This window comes from Bubalus bubalis, chromosome 14 (assembly GCF_019923935.1).
Source record: "Bubalus bubalis isolate 160015118507 breed Murrah chromosome 14, NDDB_SH_1, whole genome shotgun sequence".
NCBI classification, from domain to species: Eukaryota; Metazoa; Chordata; class Mammalia; order Artiodactyla; family Bovidae; genus Bubalus; species Bubalus bubalis.
The window spans coordinates 20,070,365-20,087,864 of NC_059170.1; the positions used below are offsets into that span (position 1 = coordinate 20,070,365).

Below are 17,500 nucleotides of genomic sequence, written 5' to 3' on the forward strand. Positions count from 1 at the left end.
TATTTTTAAAAATCAAAATTAGTTTTTTAAAATCCATGATGAATAAAATGTCATAATTTTAAATCAAGATAGGTATCTACTGATTTTCCCTTTGCCTCAGGGTCCAATATGCTTAGACAGCATTTGGGAAATGATATTTGAAACTTGTACACAACCAATGTCTACAGTTAAAGAATATAGACAAATAAAAGTATCAGACAACCCAACAGAATAGGGTCAAGATACGAAAGGTATTTCACAAAACGGGATATCCAAATGGCCAATGAATGATAAAAGGTGCTCAACTTCATTAGTATCAAGGAAATATAAATTAAAATAGGAAGGTATTCCACTATTCTCTCACCAAAATAGTTAAATATAAAAGACAGACAATACGAAGTATTGATGAAAACTGAAAGTGAAAGTGTTAGTCATTCAGTCGTGTCTGACTGCGATGCCATGGACTGTAGCCTGCCAGGCTCCTCCGTCCATGGAATTCTTCAGGCAAGAATACTGGAGTGGGTTGTCATTTCTTACTCCAGGGAATCTTCCTGACCCAAGGATCAAACCTGGGTCTCCCACATTAGCAGGCACATTTTTACCGTCTGAGCCATGAGGATGTTAAAAAAAACCCAGAAACCTCAGACACGGCTGGTAGAAGTGTAAAATGATACAACTAATTTGGAAAACTGGCAGTATCTGTTAAAGCAGAACTCACATGTCTTACAATTCAGCACTTCCATTTCTAGATATACCCAATAGAATTGCATTCATGTGTTCAGCAAAAAATTGTTCACAAATGTTCCTAATAGAACTGTTCATAATAGTCCCCAACTGGAAACAATCCAAATGCCCATTAATAAGGCAATTAATAAATAAATTGTGGTATATAAATTCGTGAAATACCATATAGCAATGCAAATAAAATATTACTACATGCAGAAATTCCCTGGAGGTGCAGTGGTTAGGACTCTACCCTTCCAATGCAGGGGTCACAGGGTTGGATCCCTGACTGGGGAACTAAGATCCCACAAGCTGCGTGGTGCAGTCAAAAAACAAAATCCCAAATATTACTACATGCAATAGCATAACTAAATCGTACAAAGCAAAAGAAGTCACACATCAAAGTACATACCACCCCCTCCACCCCCACTACCACCACCACCCCTGCCCACCACCACCAACAGGCAAAACTTAATTATGGTGTTAGACGTCAGGTTAGTGGTTACCCTTGGGAAGAAAGAGACTTAAAGAGGGCACGAGGGGGTTCTGGGTACTGGTAATGTTCTGTTTCTGGATCTAGGTTCAGTTTTCCTGGGTGTGCTCATGTGGTGAAAATTCATCAAGCTGTAGACATTTTTGTTTAATAGAAACAGACAAATGTCAAATAAAAATTTAAAATATTGTGGTCTGTGTCCAGACCATTCAGGATCCCAGGGAAGAGGGAGATCAAGATTTTAAACATTAGGCCATCAAGTGAAAAAGGCAGCTGTCACAGCTTTCTCTCTTTGACCTGGCTCCCTGTCACCCAGCAAAGGCCGGTGCTTGGAGCTGTCGTCTCATGCACAAGTAGGAGAGGCTAGACTTGTCTTCTCCTTTGATGCACAGGAAGATGGCAGCCCTGAGCAAGTCAGTGAGGAGATTAAAGCCCCACAGACTGTGAGAAGCAGATGCAGGATTAGAAACCGGTCTCCTAGTTCCTGCTCCCGATCTTTGTGCACCAGGGCCTCCCGAGAATCAGGCCACTTGACCACCCCGAAGCTCCAATCAGTGTAACTTCACTAGGGTCTAGTGATTTTTTTCCTCTGTGTCCCTAACTTACAGTGGTGCTATGGATGGGGATGACATCACTTCTCTGGAAGGGAATGTCAAAGGGTGCAACTATAGGACATAAGGAGGCAATTTTAAATAACCACTTTTATCCCTCTGAAAGTCCAATCACTGACTGTATTGAATGAGGGCTGATGGCACTTGAGAGAGGAACAAACCAAGGAAAGAGTGAAACATATACTGGATGGGATCCAGTCAGAAAGGACTATTTCTAAACAAATGAAAAAAGTCACACTTTTCATCCTTTCATCTTTTAAATAAGATTTAAATTGTGGTTTAGAATGTTTCGAATTTAGTACTTTTGTTCCAAGCTGATTCTTCTTAAAAACACCTGAATATAAAGAATCTGTAAGCACAGGCTTGGGGAACAGATGGAGACAGAACTGGTGGTTGTCTAGCAGGCAATTTATGGCTGTGTCCTAATTTTGTGGAGGCTATCAGAAGGACTTTAAGAACTCTCCCCCACTGCAACAACCCCCTTCTTTTTCCTCAAGAGAGCTGCCCTATGAGTAAAATGCAGACCTCTTGGGGCTCTAGGGACTACTTTGGCCCCCAGACCCAGCTGCACAGGTATTTAAATTGGATACAGACTTTAGCTTTACAGTTCTTTCCAATTTCCTCACCAAAACCTGAATAAATCTTCCCTACCCAACTGAAGTCAGTTTTCTCTCAAGCCACAGTCTATTTCTTCGTGTACATTTTCCCTGAGCCATATTCTTTCTTATCTCAATCAAAGATTACACTCTGCTACCATCCACCTTCCTCCCAACCCCAACACACACACTGACATGTGATCTTTTTGATTTCTATTTTCTGTTTTGCTTCTATAAGAACCTTCTCTCTTTTTGACTAGCATCCTGGCTCTTTCATTGAACTCTGAACACTAGGCTCCTTTGCTTTCCCATGCTGGACTGTAACTGCATCTTTGCTGGAATGCTTACCCATATGCAGAAGCGCTTGGAAGAGAAAAACATTTGCGGTGTAACAGAAAGATGGCAAGTTTCATGTTATTTTAACTTTTTAGATGCCTTCAGACTGTCTTGAAGAACCAGAAACAGCCCTTTTCCCAGACTGTATTTCAACCCCGAGCCACTTACACAAAACGGGTTTACCGTACTTGAGAGTAAAACTGCCAATTAAAAACAATTGTCTCAAATTGAGTTATACATTTCTTTATATCCTTTAATACTCACAGGACTCCAAAGAAACTGAATCCTGTATGTTGTTTCCTAGACCCACAGATCTGTTTTTCAAAGCCTCAACCTGATAGAGACTGAAACCAAACACTTCAACCTACAATTTACTTCTTTTGAGGTAAAGATTGATCTCCTTTCTACATCTGTCTGACAGGATATTTGAGAGACCAAATCAAAAGGCTATAATGCCCACCCACCCCCCAATTCCTTGTAATTACCTTTGTATGGGGCTTTCCTGCTGAGAGTTGTGCCCAAATGAAGCCATCAGTGTTCGTGTCCCGACCCTAATGAGATCCCTGTGCCTTAAGCAGAGAAAATGCAGGCACATGCCCTACCTTCAACATGAGAATCTTTTCCTTTATTTTCAGAGCAGGTTGACCAAATAAACCACTGTAACTTCAAGCTTCCAGGTTGGCTGCATTTCTTCCTGGGGTTGTTCTTTATATTATTGGTGTTGCCGGTTCACTGCAACATGGCTGCTCCCTCCCGGAATGTTCTTCCCCTACACGTATCTCAATAGAGTGCCACACTTTGATACAGGGACAGGCACAAACCTGTAGCCTTCTCTTCTCTGGTACTATCTCAGCTACCTGTTTACAAAGCATGGGCAGTGGCCAACTGCTTTTACAAAAATTTAGGTGCTCAAATATAGGAAGATTCTGCACCCAAGTAAGAAACTGTAATTAGGAAACTCCAATCAGTGGAATGTACCGGGAAAAAAAATCATCTAGGCACCGAGGGCTTGGTGAATTTTTTCACTACAGAAGAAACAAAAAAGTAGACGGAAATGAGGAGGAGGAAGAAAGGGAAAGGAAAGAAAAAGAAGAGGAAGAAAAGGAAAAGAAATTGAGCTCATAGATCTCCTATTAAGCACAGATATGGCTCTGTACCGAAACACTCGTTGACAAAGAGAAAGAGATTTCTTCTTCCCACACTGGGCTTACCTCTCACTCAACAGGGCCCTGTCCCAGGAATTGTCAGTAGCAGCTGTCTGTGGTCAGTAACAGATAATTCCAGATCAAAAGACGGGTTCTGAAATCAAGATGTGTTTTTTTAGATTAATGGTTCTCCAAGTGGAATCCGGGGATCTACAGTGGGTCTGCAGAGATTCTTCCAACCGTTCTGTGGGCTGAGTCAAAATGCAAGGCACAGAAGTGTGTTGATTTTTTTCCCCCTTTTAAAACATATTTTCCGCTGTGGATTTCAATCAAAACTTAAAAGCATCAAAACAAATATGTTTAAAGGGACCTACAAATAATCACAGGGATTCAGCAAACACACCTGCAAAGTGGTTTTTTTGTTTGTTTGTTTGCTGGCTTGTTCAATCTAGTAAATGGGTGAGACTTTTGTCTAGCTCAAGTTGTCTAAAGACTAAAAATTTTGAAACTCACCAGTCCAGATGAAAAGACGAAAATTGCAAAGCACATCTTTGTGAGGGGAAGAAAGTCAAGTCCTTTCTCCCCTGAGTTTCCCATTTCCCGGCGTCACTTACTTCCTGGCCCTCCCTCTGTAGTGCTCTCTAGCTCAATGCCCACAGCTCTGAAGTCAGAATCAGCCACTACCAAGAGGAACCCCTCTCTGCAGCTACGGTTGTCGTTACTCGGGTTTCTCTTCCAGGGAGCAGGAGCTCAGGTATGGGGTGAAGGAGAAGTCAACTGCAGCTGCAGCTTGAGAAGATCTGCTTTTCCTCATCCCAGCCCCACAGCAAGAGTTAACCCCGGCAGAGCCTGGACTGCTGGAGAGTTTTGTGAATTATCTCATGACCCAATTGTTAACCCATATAGCACAACAAAGCTGTCAGGCCATCGAGGCTGCTCAGATGCCATGAGATAAAATTCAGTCCTTACACTGACAGGCCTTTCCCTCTCAGATGGAGCTATGTGTACATTCAGCTGTCAGTTGAACAAATTTGCAACATCATAGTTTCTTAGAAGCATTTCAAAGCAGAGGGGCTGCCTATATAGTATACAGTGTAAACAGTGTGGGAGTTTACAGGGTAAACTGTGGGAGCAGTAAATTATAATGGACTTGGAGGCCTGTAATTGGATTTTGCTGAAGTATTTGCAGCACCATTTACCTTTCAGTAAATGTCACATGTACAAAGTGCTCTCAGATAACTCAGATGCTACTCTTAATTACTCAGATGCTGTTAGCACTCTTTTGGCAGAGACCCACTCAAGAATAAAGGAAGCAATGTTCTTCTCATCTTGCTTCATAAGGTGAAAACAACTTGTTAGCTCTTTGAATGTGACTGAAAAAAAAAAAAAAAAGAAAGACAGAAAGAGGAAAGAAATCAATCTCAATATCTGAATGGAATTTATCACATACCTCTCAGGGACCCCCTGGTTCTTAAATGTTTCAGCTAAAGATTCCAACTTCGGCAGAAGCTCAATGACTCAGCCTGTCAGAGAATGGATACTTTGTTGCCAGTTCATGCAAGTTGGTTTAAATAGGTTGTCAAGATGCTGTAGCTGTGACCAAACCTCTGGAAGGGGGAGGCGGGGCAGCACATGCCACTTAAGCACACTTGCCTGTATCGCCTGTTTCTGTGAGGATACCCCGTGGGAAGGGTATTTGCCACATAGGAGAAACTGGAGGTTGTGTATTGTATTACATGGTATCCCAGACTTAGAATCTGCCTCCTGCAGGAACAGTCCACATATTTGCTCATGTTTTGAGATCTACGTTTGATTCCTACATGGTTCATGTCTCTGGATTCCTTGGGTATCACAGAAAGGGATCAGGGTATCAGAAGATCTGGTTTCAGCTCCTGACTAACACTTATAAGCTCTACAATTTTAAACTAATGTATCTGCCTTTTCTGAGCTTCAGTGTATTGGTCCCGTGGGTAAATAATATCCTCAATGGGGATACTGGGGAATGAACTGAGACAATGGTATGCAAAGTGCCTGGTAGTGTTGCATGCATATGACCTGTGTGTGAATCTGGGGGAGCACATGGTGGCAAAGGATGAATCAGCTTTGAAAGAGGAAGACCCCATAATTATAAGAGGGGCCCAGGGAAGGAGTTCAATGATTGTGAATACCCTGTCTTACTGTAACTTTTGGAAGATGTTTGTTCTTAAGGTGAAATGATGAAAAAGGCACTGAACTGCAAGTTAGGAAATTCGTGTTCTAGTCTTGACTCTGGTGACAAGAGAGCTAGTTTGGGCAGGTCAGTTAATCTCTTCATGTTTGTTTCCTACATAATAGTGATATGCATACTCTCTCTTTCCTAAATGTAGTATTATTGTGATGCTTGAATAAGAGAGGGTATATATATATATATATATGTCTGCCTACAATACGGGAGACCCAGGTTCAATCCCTGGGTCAGGAAGATCTCCTGGAGAAGGAAATAGCAACCCACTCCAGTATTCTTGCCTGGAAAATCCCATGGACAGAGGAACCTGGTAGGCTACAGTCCGGGGGGTTGCAAAAGAGCTGGATGTGACTTAGTGACTAAACAACAACATTAAAATATAATTTATTTTGGTCAAAAACTTCCTGCCTTCAATCTTTCCCAACATCAGGGTCTTTTCCAATGACTTATAGTGGAACAAGTCAGGCAGTCTGGAAGGCAGGAACAGGATCATCCTTGCAGCTTTGGGAAGCTTAAGACAAAAATCCTACCCTCAAATCCCTGATCATACAACCTTGTCAACACTTACCTTCAACAGTAGCCAAGAAGGAGAACCATCCTCTCTATCAAACTTTTCATTTCCCTTTCTGTCCAAGAAAATACCTGCAGAAAAAAGTTAGGAAAACTCAGTTTATTTGTTCTGTCTTCTTGTTTGCTTTTTCTTCCATGACCCAGCATACTGCAGACCTGCTCTGGGTGAACAGATTACAGGAGAGGCTTGTGGCACAGGCACTCAACTCTGAAACACTGAGGCTCTATCTCTTTCTTATAATAAAGGGCTGCCTGGAATCTTCCTCCCATTTATGGGTCAGCCTGGGACCTAAAGCAAAGGCAGCTGCCCCAGACTCTTCTGCATGGACATAGAGACTTGTGGACACAGACCTCTCCCCACAAATGCTGCCGTTTACAGGGAGCCACTGAAGTGGTGGGTTGGACAGTGAGAATTAGGATTCATTCTTTCCTGGGGTACCTTGGCCTTGGTCTGCAGAGCAGAAGACACGGCAGGCCATCCCAGTTTCAGGCATACAGCACCTCCTCTCCAACTTGTCCTTAAACAATCCTGGCTCACGTAGCAGGAAGGACAGGAACCTGTTGGAACTAGCAGAGCTCTGACGTGTCAAGCCCAAAAGCATATCTAAATCCAGGCTCCCACATTATGACCATATAGCTTGTACTTTGGCCTGGTGGGAGGCCGTCTATGGTGTCGCACAGAGTCGAACACGACTGAAGTGATTTAGCAGCAGCAGCTTATCCTTTTAAAAGGAGTCATTGAGTATGAATTTCTTTTTAATGCTTATGGATCTACCTCAGGAGAACTTGGGAAAAACCTAAGATAAGTTTAAAAATCTAAGAAAAATCTTAGAGACCCTGTATCTATTTAGATTCACAGGAAACAAACAGATAAAAGACTGCTAGTTTAATATGTTTAAGGTGTGAGGTATGTTGGTTCCTTAGAGATAAAAGTAAATGGGGACAGTTTTCATTTGAGGGGCATCTGGTCAGGAGGACTTTAAGAGACCAAGATGTTCCAGGGAGAGGATATAATCTCATTCTTCTGAACTTTATTGTTAGAACTTCTATCAATCTGGGCCTGAAGAAAGTCCAAATGGGCCAGGAGTCCAAGGACAGAAGTACCCTTAGATGGCAGGGTAGGGAGCTATACTAGTGAGTGCAGGGTTGCTAGGAATGGGATAGGTGCACCCACCTTACTCCCAAAACTTGTCCCCTGGCTGGCCCTCCTTCCTCTAATTTTTCAGGCCCTGTGATCTTTTCTGCAAAGCAAACCATATGGTTTTGATTCTGGCTCCTGGCTTACTGAGAGTGTTTCATGTCTCTAGCAGCAGGAAGCCCTTCGGCTTTTTTAAGCAGCTGCTCTGGCATCTAAGAGAGGAGGCCAGCTCTTCTGGACTCCCTCACCAGCTGGACTTGGCAGCCCAGTGGAAGGCAACACACAGTTTAGAGAAAAGGTAACAAGAATGGCTGTAGGGGATGAGGAGACACTCCTGGGATTCACTCAAGTGGATGCTAGGCTCTCCCACTTGTGGATGTCTGTCCAGAGAACTGACCTTTCCTCCTTAATGCTGCCCCTGATCCCCACCCCCGGATTTCCGTTTGAGTGTTCCTGTGAGGTAAACCTTTTCTGGAGATGGGACAGCAGCACTTAGTGCTTCTGGAGGTGATGGAGGAGAGAAGTGCCTCAAAAGGGACCACACAAAGCATCTAATACCATGGATTGGTACTTCAGTCAGATGAATTTCAATGGGATTCAGTGGAAGAAAATTCTGTGATATGAGTGGTAGAAAAGGTGGAGGTTAGGAGAAGTCAACCACTTCTCAGAAGGGACTGAAGCTACTCTGTTGTGAAAGGAATGAAAGGATTACTGACAGTCTAAGGAAAGCCTTAATCATTTTGTTCTTTATATAATGCTTTACAATTTTCAGTCATTTGATCTTGTCTCTAGGCCTGTGCACTTACTGACATTTCTACTTGAAATTTTTTTCTGCAGATACCCATATTGCCTTCTTCTTTCCTCCAGATTTCAGTGTCTCCTCGTCAGAGAGGACTTACCTAACTTCTCTTTACACCCTGTCACATCACTTTACTTCCTTTCTAAACCTCATCATTATCTGAAATTATCTTGTTACTCGTTTTAGTTCAGTTTTTCAATAACGTAAGCTCCATGGAAGTACCCCATCTATCCTGGTCACTGCTGTATCCTCAATGCCTAGAATAGTGCCTGCAGAAAAGCATGTGTTCAATAAGTATGTGCTGACTTGCAGAATAAATGAGTGGAGTGGGTTGGGAGAGCTAGCTCCAGAAAGCTAGGTAAAATTGGGATGGGATGCATATGGTCAGAAAGAACAGAAATGATCAGAGGAGGAAATTGAGAGCAGTAACCAAAATCTCCTGAGAAGTGGAAATAGAAAGTGAAAATAAAGGAAGCACATTTCGCCTTGCAGCTTTCATCATATGTTTGTTAAGTACTTCCTACGTGCCAAGCATTATGCTAAGTGCTGCGGATACAAAGATGAATGAAGTTATAGGACAGGGAGAATGAATGAAGATGAGGGGGAGAGGAAGCAACCTCAGGAGTCACTCTTTCAAGTCATTCACTAAGTTCATCATCTTATAAAGAGACATAAAAAACAGATACATGAAATTGGGATGGGGGCTATCAGGAGCGTGCTGCTGCTTCTGCTAAGTCGCTTCAGTTGTGTCCGACTCTTAGTGACCCCATGGAGCAGCCCACCAGGCTCCTCCACCCACGGGATTTTTCCAGGCAAGAGTACTGGAGTGGGGTGCTATTGCCTTGCCTATGAGGAGTGTGAGTGAACTTCAATAAGGGGAACATATTAGTGGAAACTACAGAGGAGATGACATTTGATTTGGGCCTTGAAGATGAGTAAAGAATTTATCAAGCAGAGAGGAAGGAAAAAAAGGTATTCCAGGCAAGGAAACAGCATAAGCAAAGGCATGGAGGCGTGAAAGTACTTATGCTTGGAAAACAACAAGGAGACCAAACAGTTCCCTGTGACAAGAATATAGTATACATGGGGGAATGGCTAGATATGAGGCAGATGAAATGCAGTGGTGAAGGGCTGGCCTTCTTATGCACCACATTAAAGAATGTGGACTTAAATCAGAACAACCTAGATTTTCTGAAATTCTTAGATCCTCATATGACCCCTGATGAATAGTGGTATATTAATAAATTCTCTCTATGTATGATAAAAAAAGAATCAAAGGACTCTTGGCTCAATGCCCAGAGGTCTCATTGCACCTTACAGGTGTCACTTCAGTACAGTCCAGCTGAGAGTCTGGGCGAAATACTAGCCAAGGATGCTAGGCCCCCTACTCTCACCCAGGGTCAGAGTGAAATGCCAGGGTCCCATCCTTGGTCTCACACATAGCTAGGCTCAGGTTACATCCCATGAATGAACTACAAGGGCTCAAGGTGGTTCAGGCAGGGGCAGCTGCCAGTAGACAGGCCAGGGTGAGACAAGCAGGGCATGCATCTAAGGTGTTAAATTTACGGGGGTTCCAAAAATCTCAATAATCAAAAATAAGGATATTTTAATTAGATATCAAAAAATAAAAATTTACACAAAAGAAATCAGTAATCAAGATTGCTCTGTTATTCCATTATGCAGTTCATTATTCAAGGGTTAGATGTGGCCTTAGGGTAATTCTCTCATTACCCTAAGGTAATTCTTCAAACCCCTTCCAGAGATCAGGAAATGAGAAGGTCTGAATGAGGCCAGTCCCGGGAACTAGAACCTGGGAGTGCCAGCTCCATCCTCCCTAGTTAATCTGGGACCTACGCAGAAGATGAGGGAGCCCAGATTTGCTGCTTACTTTCAGCCTAAAGCACTTCCCGGTCTGAGGTCTGTCGTGGTCTGTGCGCAGGTTGGAAAAGAATTTCCAGACATGAGACAGAATGAGAGGGAAATAAAGTTGATTAGAGTGGGAGACGCTGTTAGAACAGTGGGCCAGCTCAAGGAAGTGCTTTTATCTGCGCTTGATTCCGAGACTCCTTGGTCTCATCTGCTGTTTTGTCCTTGGGTCACCATAAGGCCAGTACATGTTCAGTGTGGAGCTCTACCTGCCAAACAGCCTACTGCCTCTTCTCGGAGAGGCTCCATACTCCAGGAACAAAGAATGAAGTAAGCAGTGCTTTAGTGTTTGACAGGCTAACCCTCTTGAGGAATTAACTGTCTTATTTTCCGTGGTGTCAGCCACTTCGGTTCTTTGTGGAAGAATGAACCATTCCTATCTTCTCCTACGCTTGCCACCCCCAAAGAATGACTCAGGGCCTTTTGTGCTGGAGCTTCATTTGCCTTTCTAACAGATTTTTGTTTTTGAAATCAGCCCAGGTCTCAGAGGGGATCAAGTTGTTTTTTTCTGACACAAAAAAGGGCTCTTAGGATTAGAGAAGAGAGAATTTCCTGAGCCTGGCGCTTAAGCTAGGGAGCACCATGGTCTCCTTGTGCGGCCAGGTCCTACTCCCGCTCTCCCACAGACCCCTGGCACAGCAGGACCTTGAATGGGGATGACTGTGTGCCAAGAGGTGACCAGAGGCACTGCTCTTTTGGAGTCTCATGCCCCAGTTAGGCCTACAAAAAGGGTCCTAGAATAGACAATTGACATGGGCAAAGAACTCCAACGGTGAATGGCACTGACTGAGAGACGTCTCTGAAATACCTGTGAGCTCCTGAAAAGAGGACCAAGACTGGGTTTTTCGCCCACTGGTAGATAGGAGCCAAGACTATTTTAGAGAACTAAAGAAATGTGACATTTTTTGACCTGCACATCATGGAACAAAGTTATACCTGTTAGACTGTGTTTAACACCAGCCTCCACACTTCCCTGGTTTCCTGGCTCAAAGAAACCTCCAGCTTGATTTGTTTAACCCTGCCTCTCAGGAATTGGAGAGGCTCTGTGAGTGTGTCTCACACCTGATCACCTATTCCAGTCCCCTCCTCAAGTCCCCTCTCAAGAAGAAGTGAGATCTGAGTTGAACCTTACATGATGACTAGGATTTAGCTATGTGGGGTTGGGGCACTGACAAGTCAGTTCAGTGGAAGCCTGAGTCAAAGTGGGAGGAAAAGAAACTGGGCAGAGTGGCGTGCAAGGACTGCTCAGCACTGGGACTCGCTCTGTGAAGTCCTTCCACAAGTCTGCACTGCCCCCAGGTGGCCACATCAGAGCTCTGGCTTGGGGAGAAGAATATTTGAGGTGCGTGTGTCTCAGCTGGAACTCTTTGGGAACCCAATGGAGGGGAGACAAGGAGAGAACCCAAGACATCAGTCATCAAATTGGGCACTGGAATGTTTAAGGAATACATTTTTTCAATATCACTATGTAATTTTTAGCATAAAATTAAAATATATTCAGAGAAATCGATTCAGTTCACTACCTAAAATGCAGGGACTTAGTGCAATAGAATGCTAAGTACCTGAGGTTAGCTAAAATGCTTTTTCAGTTTTTACCACTGAAGATTTAAAAAAAAAACAAACCTCGGGGACTTCCGTGATGTTCCAGTGGTTAAGAATCGGACTGCCAATGCAGGGAACACAGATTTGATCCCTGGTCTGAAAAATCCCACATGCTGCAGAGTGATTAAGCCATGCTGGAACTCTGAGCCCACATACGCAACTACTGAAGCCCACATGCCCTAGAGCCCTGCTCTGCAACAAGAGAAGCCACTGCAACTAGAGAGTAGAGACCCCACAGGCCGCAACTAGAGAAAGCCCGTGCGTAGCAGCAGAGACCCCAAAATAAATATCCATACATACATATTTTTTTTTAAAGCTGAGACTACTTTTATGATATTCAGTCATTCAAACAATTATTGGAGGCTTAGTTTATGCCATGACCTATTCTAGAAATGGTGAATACAAAGACATTGTCTCTGCCTACAAAGAGCTTACAGTCCAGAAGAAGAGATAAATATAAAATAATTATAGAAATAATAAATGAGGTTTATGTATTGACAGAGGTATACATAAGGTATGCCAGCACCTAATGGACCAAGGGTTGGGGCTAGTCAGGGAAGGCTTCTCAGAAGAAGTGAGATCTGAGTTGAACCTTACATGATGACTAGGATTTAGCTATGTGGGGCTGGGGCACTGACAATAGAAGGAGAGCACAGTGCAGACAGAAAGGCCAGTGATAGCAAATATGTGGAGGGAAACATGCAGGCAGGAAGGGCCGAAAGGTCAGGAGAAACAGACAGAGAGCGCCTTATAAATATCAGATTAAGGAACCTGGACCATATCCTGCAGTGTTGCTGAAAGGTTTTAGGCAGGAGAGACATATGGTCAGATTTAATTCCCAAATATTGTGCTAGCAGAGGGTAGATTGATGTGACACATTTGGAAACAAAGAGACCAGAGAAAACAATCTAGGTTAAAGCAGAATAATACAGAGGAAAGATGAATGAGCACTTGGAGTAGTAAGGTTTGGGGAAGAGGCAACAGAACCAAGGGCCTTGGATGCAAGGGGGTGAGTAAGGGCAAAAGAGAAATCAAGGAAGGCTCTCCAGCGTCTAGTTTAGGTGACTGTGTAGCTGATGGTATCACCAATTATTAATAGATGCTAAATTCCAGAGGAAGAGCAAGGAAGGGGGGTGAGTTCTTTTTACTCTACCGTATCTGTGGAATACACTGAAATAGAGATATCTAGGAATCTATTAGAAATAAAACTAAAATTCTGACTGAACTTAGATGCTTAGTCATGTCTGACTCTTTGAGACCCCATGGACTGTAGCCCATAGCCCACCAGGCTCCTCTGTCCATAGGGATTCTCCAGGCAAGAATACTGGAGTGGGTTGCCATTCCCTTCTCCAGGGATCGAACCCAGGTCTCTCATGCTGCCGGCAGATTCTTTACCATCTGAACCACCAAGGAAGCCCAAAGTTCTGGGGAGAGCTTTAAGCTAGACATGCAGATTTGGGTGTCACTGGTATATAGTTATAAACAAAACCAGGGAAACAGATGAGATCACTCAGATGAGATGCCTCTGTATGTTCTGAAGGCAGGAGTCCATTAGTCCCACCTGAGGAAGATCTGCAGGCGAGGAGGAAAGGCATCCTTTCCAGAGACAGAAACAAGGCAGCAACAGCATTTTCTTCTTCCTGAATGCCTGGGTCAGCAGGAGGCACTAAGGCTGGCCTGGACCCAGAAGGAGGGCTGTAGAGCAAAGGCAGCTGGATAGTGGAAATGCCATGCACTGATAGAGTAGAATCACTTTTAAGGTGATTTTTTTCTTCTCTTAGACTTAGGATCCGGCTTTTGATTATTGATTTTTATTTACTTTTGCAATGGTCCTATCTCATTTTCAAGTGGTAAAACTACTCTAAGGTAGCTTCCCCTTGCAAAGGTCATTTACAGTAAGTGATGTGCTCAAGCTAGGTCTCGCACTGAAAACAAACCGACAAGGGACTTCCATATCTAAGAGATTGGTATGCTAAACTTGTACTTCTTGATTTTGCACAGATGATATGAGTGATGGATACATAAAGTCTGTAACTACTATCTGTAAAATAAAATAAGTATCTGAATCTCTCCAAAGCAGTTTGGGAAATTTGGGACCAAAAAAGTTTGTCCTTTTTGATACTGAGAGAGTCAATTCCTAGGCAGGTTGACAAGAAGTCCGGAGATTCCCAAGGAGAGAGGGGTCAGGGTTCTAGAGGAGGAGATAGGGATCTGGAATTCTCAAGAAGGAGGAAAGGACAAACTTTTTTTTCCCTCTGCATTCCTTAGTCTTAGTCACATAAAACGTTTTTATCTTTAAGCCTGGAACTGATGATTATACAACAAACAACTCAGTTTAAACTCTGTACTAAGGATTATATAACAAGGTATCCTGCTTGAGGACAGTTTCTCCTTTCTGAAAACCTTCTGGCTAATCCTGTTATCTTAAAAATGTAAATTATGGGCACCTGACTTGCCTCTCAACCAGTAACGCTGAAGGAGCTGAAGTTGAACAGTTCTATGAAGACCTAGAAGACCTTTTAGAACTAACATCCAAAAAAGATGTCCTTTCCATTATAGGGGACTGGAATGCAAAAGTAGGAAGTCAAGAAACACCTGGAGTAACAGGCAAATTTGGCCTTGGAATACGGAATGAAGCAGGGCAAAGACTTATATAGAGTTGTGCAAGAATATGCACTGGTCATAGCAAACACCCTCTTTCAACAACACAAGAGAAGACTCTACACATGGACATCACCAGATGGTCAACACCGAAATCAGATTGATTATATTCTGTGCAGCCAAAGATGAAGAAGCTCTATACAGTCAGCAAAAACAAGACCAGGAGCTGACTGTGGCTCAGATCATGAACTCCTTATTGCCAAATTCAGACTGAAATTGAAGAAAGTAGGGAAAACCACTAGACCATTCAGGTATGACCTAAATCAAATTCCTTATGATTATACAGTGGAAGTGAGAAATAGATTTAAGGGACTATATCTAATAGATAGACTGCCTGATGAACTATGGATGGAGGTTCGTGACATTATACAGGAGACAGGCATCAAGACCATCCCATGGAAAAGAAATGCAAAAGAGCAAAATGGCTGTCTGGGGAGGCCTTACAAATAGCTGTGAAAAGAAGAGAAGTGAAAAGCAAAGGAGAAAAGGAAAGATATAAGCATCTGAATGCAGAGTTCCAAAGAATAGCAAGGAGAGATAAGAAAGCCTTCTTCAGCGATCAATGCAAAGAAATAGAGGGAAACAACAGAATGGGAAAGACTAGAGATCTCTTCAAGAAAATCAGAGATACCAAGGGAACATTTCAGGCAAAGATGGGCTCGATAAAGGACAGAAATGGCATGGACCTAACAGAAGCAGAAGATATTAAGAGGTGGCAAGAATGCACAGAAGAACTGTACAAAAAAGATCTTCATGACCCAGATAATCATGATGGTGTGATCACTGACCTAGAGCCAGACATCCTGGAATGTGAAGTCAAGTGGGCCTTAGAAAGCATCACTATGAACAAAGCTAGTGGAGGTGATGGAATTCCAGTTGAGCTATTTGAAATCCTGAAAGATGATGCTGTGAAAGTGCTGCACTCAATATGCCAGCAAGTTTGGAAAATTCAGCAGTGGCCACAGGATTGGAAAAGGTCAGTTTTCATTCCAATCCCAAAGAAAGGCAATGCCAAAGAATGCTCAAACTACTGCACAATTGCACTCAACTCACACGCTAGTAAAGTAATGCTCAAAATTCTCCAAGCCAGGCTTCAGCCATACGTAAACTGTGAACTTCCAGATGTTCAAGCTGGTTTTAGAAAAGGCAGAGGAACCAGAGATCAAATTGCCAACATCCGCTGGATCATGGAAAAAGCAAGAGAGTTCCAGAAAAACATCTATTTCTGCTTTATTGACTATGCCAAAGCCTTTGACTGTGTGGATCACAATAAACTGTGGAAAATTCTGAAAGAGATGGGAATCCTAGACCACCTGACCTGCCTCTTGAGAAATTTGTATGCAGGTCAGGAAGCAACAGTTAGAACTGGACATGGACCAACAGACTGGTTCCAAATAGGAAAAGGAGTACGTCAAAGCTGTATATTGTCACCCTGCTTATTTAACTTCTATGCAGAATATATCATGAGAAACGCTGGGCTGGAAGAAACACAAGCTGGAATCAAGATTGCCAGGAGAAATATCAATAACCTCAGATATGCAGATGACACCACCCTTATGGCAGAAAGTGAAGAGGAACTAAAAAGTCTCTTAATGAAGCTGAAAGAGGAGAGTGAAAAAGTTGGCTTAAAGCTCAACATTCAGAAAACAAAGATCATGACATCTGGTCCCACCACTTCATGGGAAATAGATGGGGAAACAGTGGAAACAGTGTCAGACTTTATTTTCGTGTGCTCCAAAATCACTACAGATGGTGACTGCAGCCATGAAATTAAAAGACGCTTACTCCTTGGAAGAAAAGTTATGACCAACCTAGATGGCATATTGAAAAGCAGAGACATTACTTTGCCAACAAAGGTCCGTCTAGTCAAGGCTATGGGTTTTCCAGTGGTCATGCATGGATGTGAAAGTTGGACTGTGAAGAAAGCTGAGCGCCGAATAATTGATGCTTTTGAAGTGTGGTGTTGGAGAAGACTCTTGAGAGTTCCTTGGACTGCAAGGAGATCCAACCAGTCCATTCTGAAGGAGATCAGCCCTGGGATTTCTTTGGAAGGAATGATGCTAAAGCTGCAACTCCAGTACTTTGGCCACCTCATGCGAAGAGTTGACTCATTGGAAAAGACTCTGATGCTGGGAGGGATTGGGGGCAGGAAGAGAAGGGGACGACAGAGGATGAGATGGCTGGATGGCATCACTAACTCCATGGACGTGAGTCTGAGTGAACTCCAGGAGTTGGTGATGGACAGGGAGGCCTGGCATGTTGCGATTCATGGGGTCGCAAAGAGTTGGACACGACTGAGCAACTGAACTGAACTGAAATGAATCCTGTTTTCTTAAAAATGTAAATTATGGGAGTGGGTCTAGTAAGATCTTTACAACCTCCAGACATTCTTTTGATTCATTGTAATAACTAATTAAAAAGTTACTGCTAACACTAGCAAGTGGGCACTCTTTCTGCCCCCTTCTGATGTCTATGTCAGAAGTTTTCTCCATCTCTTTTCAGATCAGATCAGATCAGTCGCTCAGTCATGTCTGACTCTTTGGGACCCCATGAATCGCAGCACGCCAGGCCTCCCTGTCCATCACCAACTCCTGGAGTTCACTCAGACTCACGTCCATCGAGTCAGTGATGCCATCCAGCCATCTCATCCTCTGTCGTCCCCTTCTCCTCCTGCCCCCAATCCCTCCCAGCATCAGA

The 17,500-nt window shown here is 43.2% G+C and overlaps 1 protein-coding gene across 1 annotated transcript in view; it reads right to left on the reverse strand.

Annotated features, from left to right (window-relative positions):
* LOC102390258 (agouti signaling protein) overlaps positions 1-17,500 on the reverse strand; it is a 92,476-nt gene that overhangs the window by 71,475 nt on the left and 3,501 nt on the right. Inside the window, exons 2-4 of the mRNA XM_025263623.3 lie at positions 6,676-6,749; positions 5,334-5,406; positions 3,950-4,037 (exon numbers count right to left, since the gene is read on the reverse strand). The gene's annotated coding sequence lies outside the window, so the exon portion shown is untranslated. The remainder of the gene's footprint in view (positions 1-3,949; positions 4,038-5,333; positions 5,407-6,675; positions 6,750-17,500) is intronic.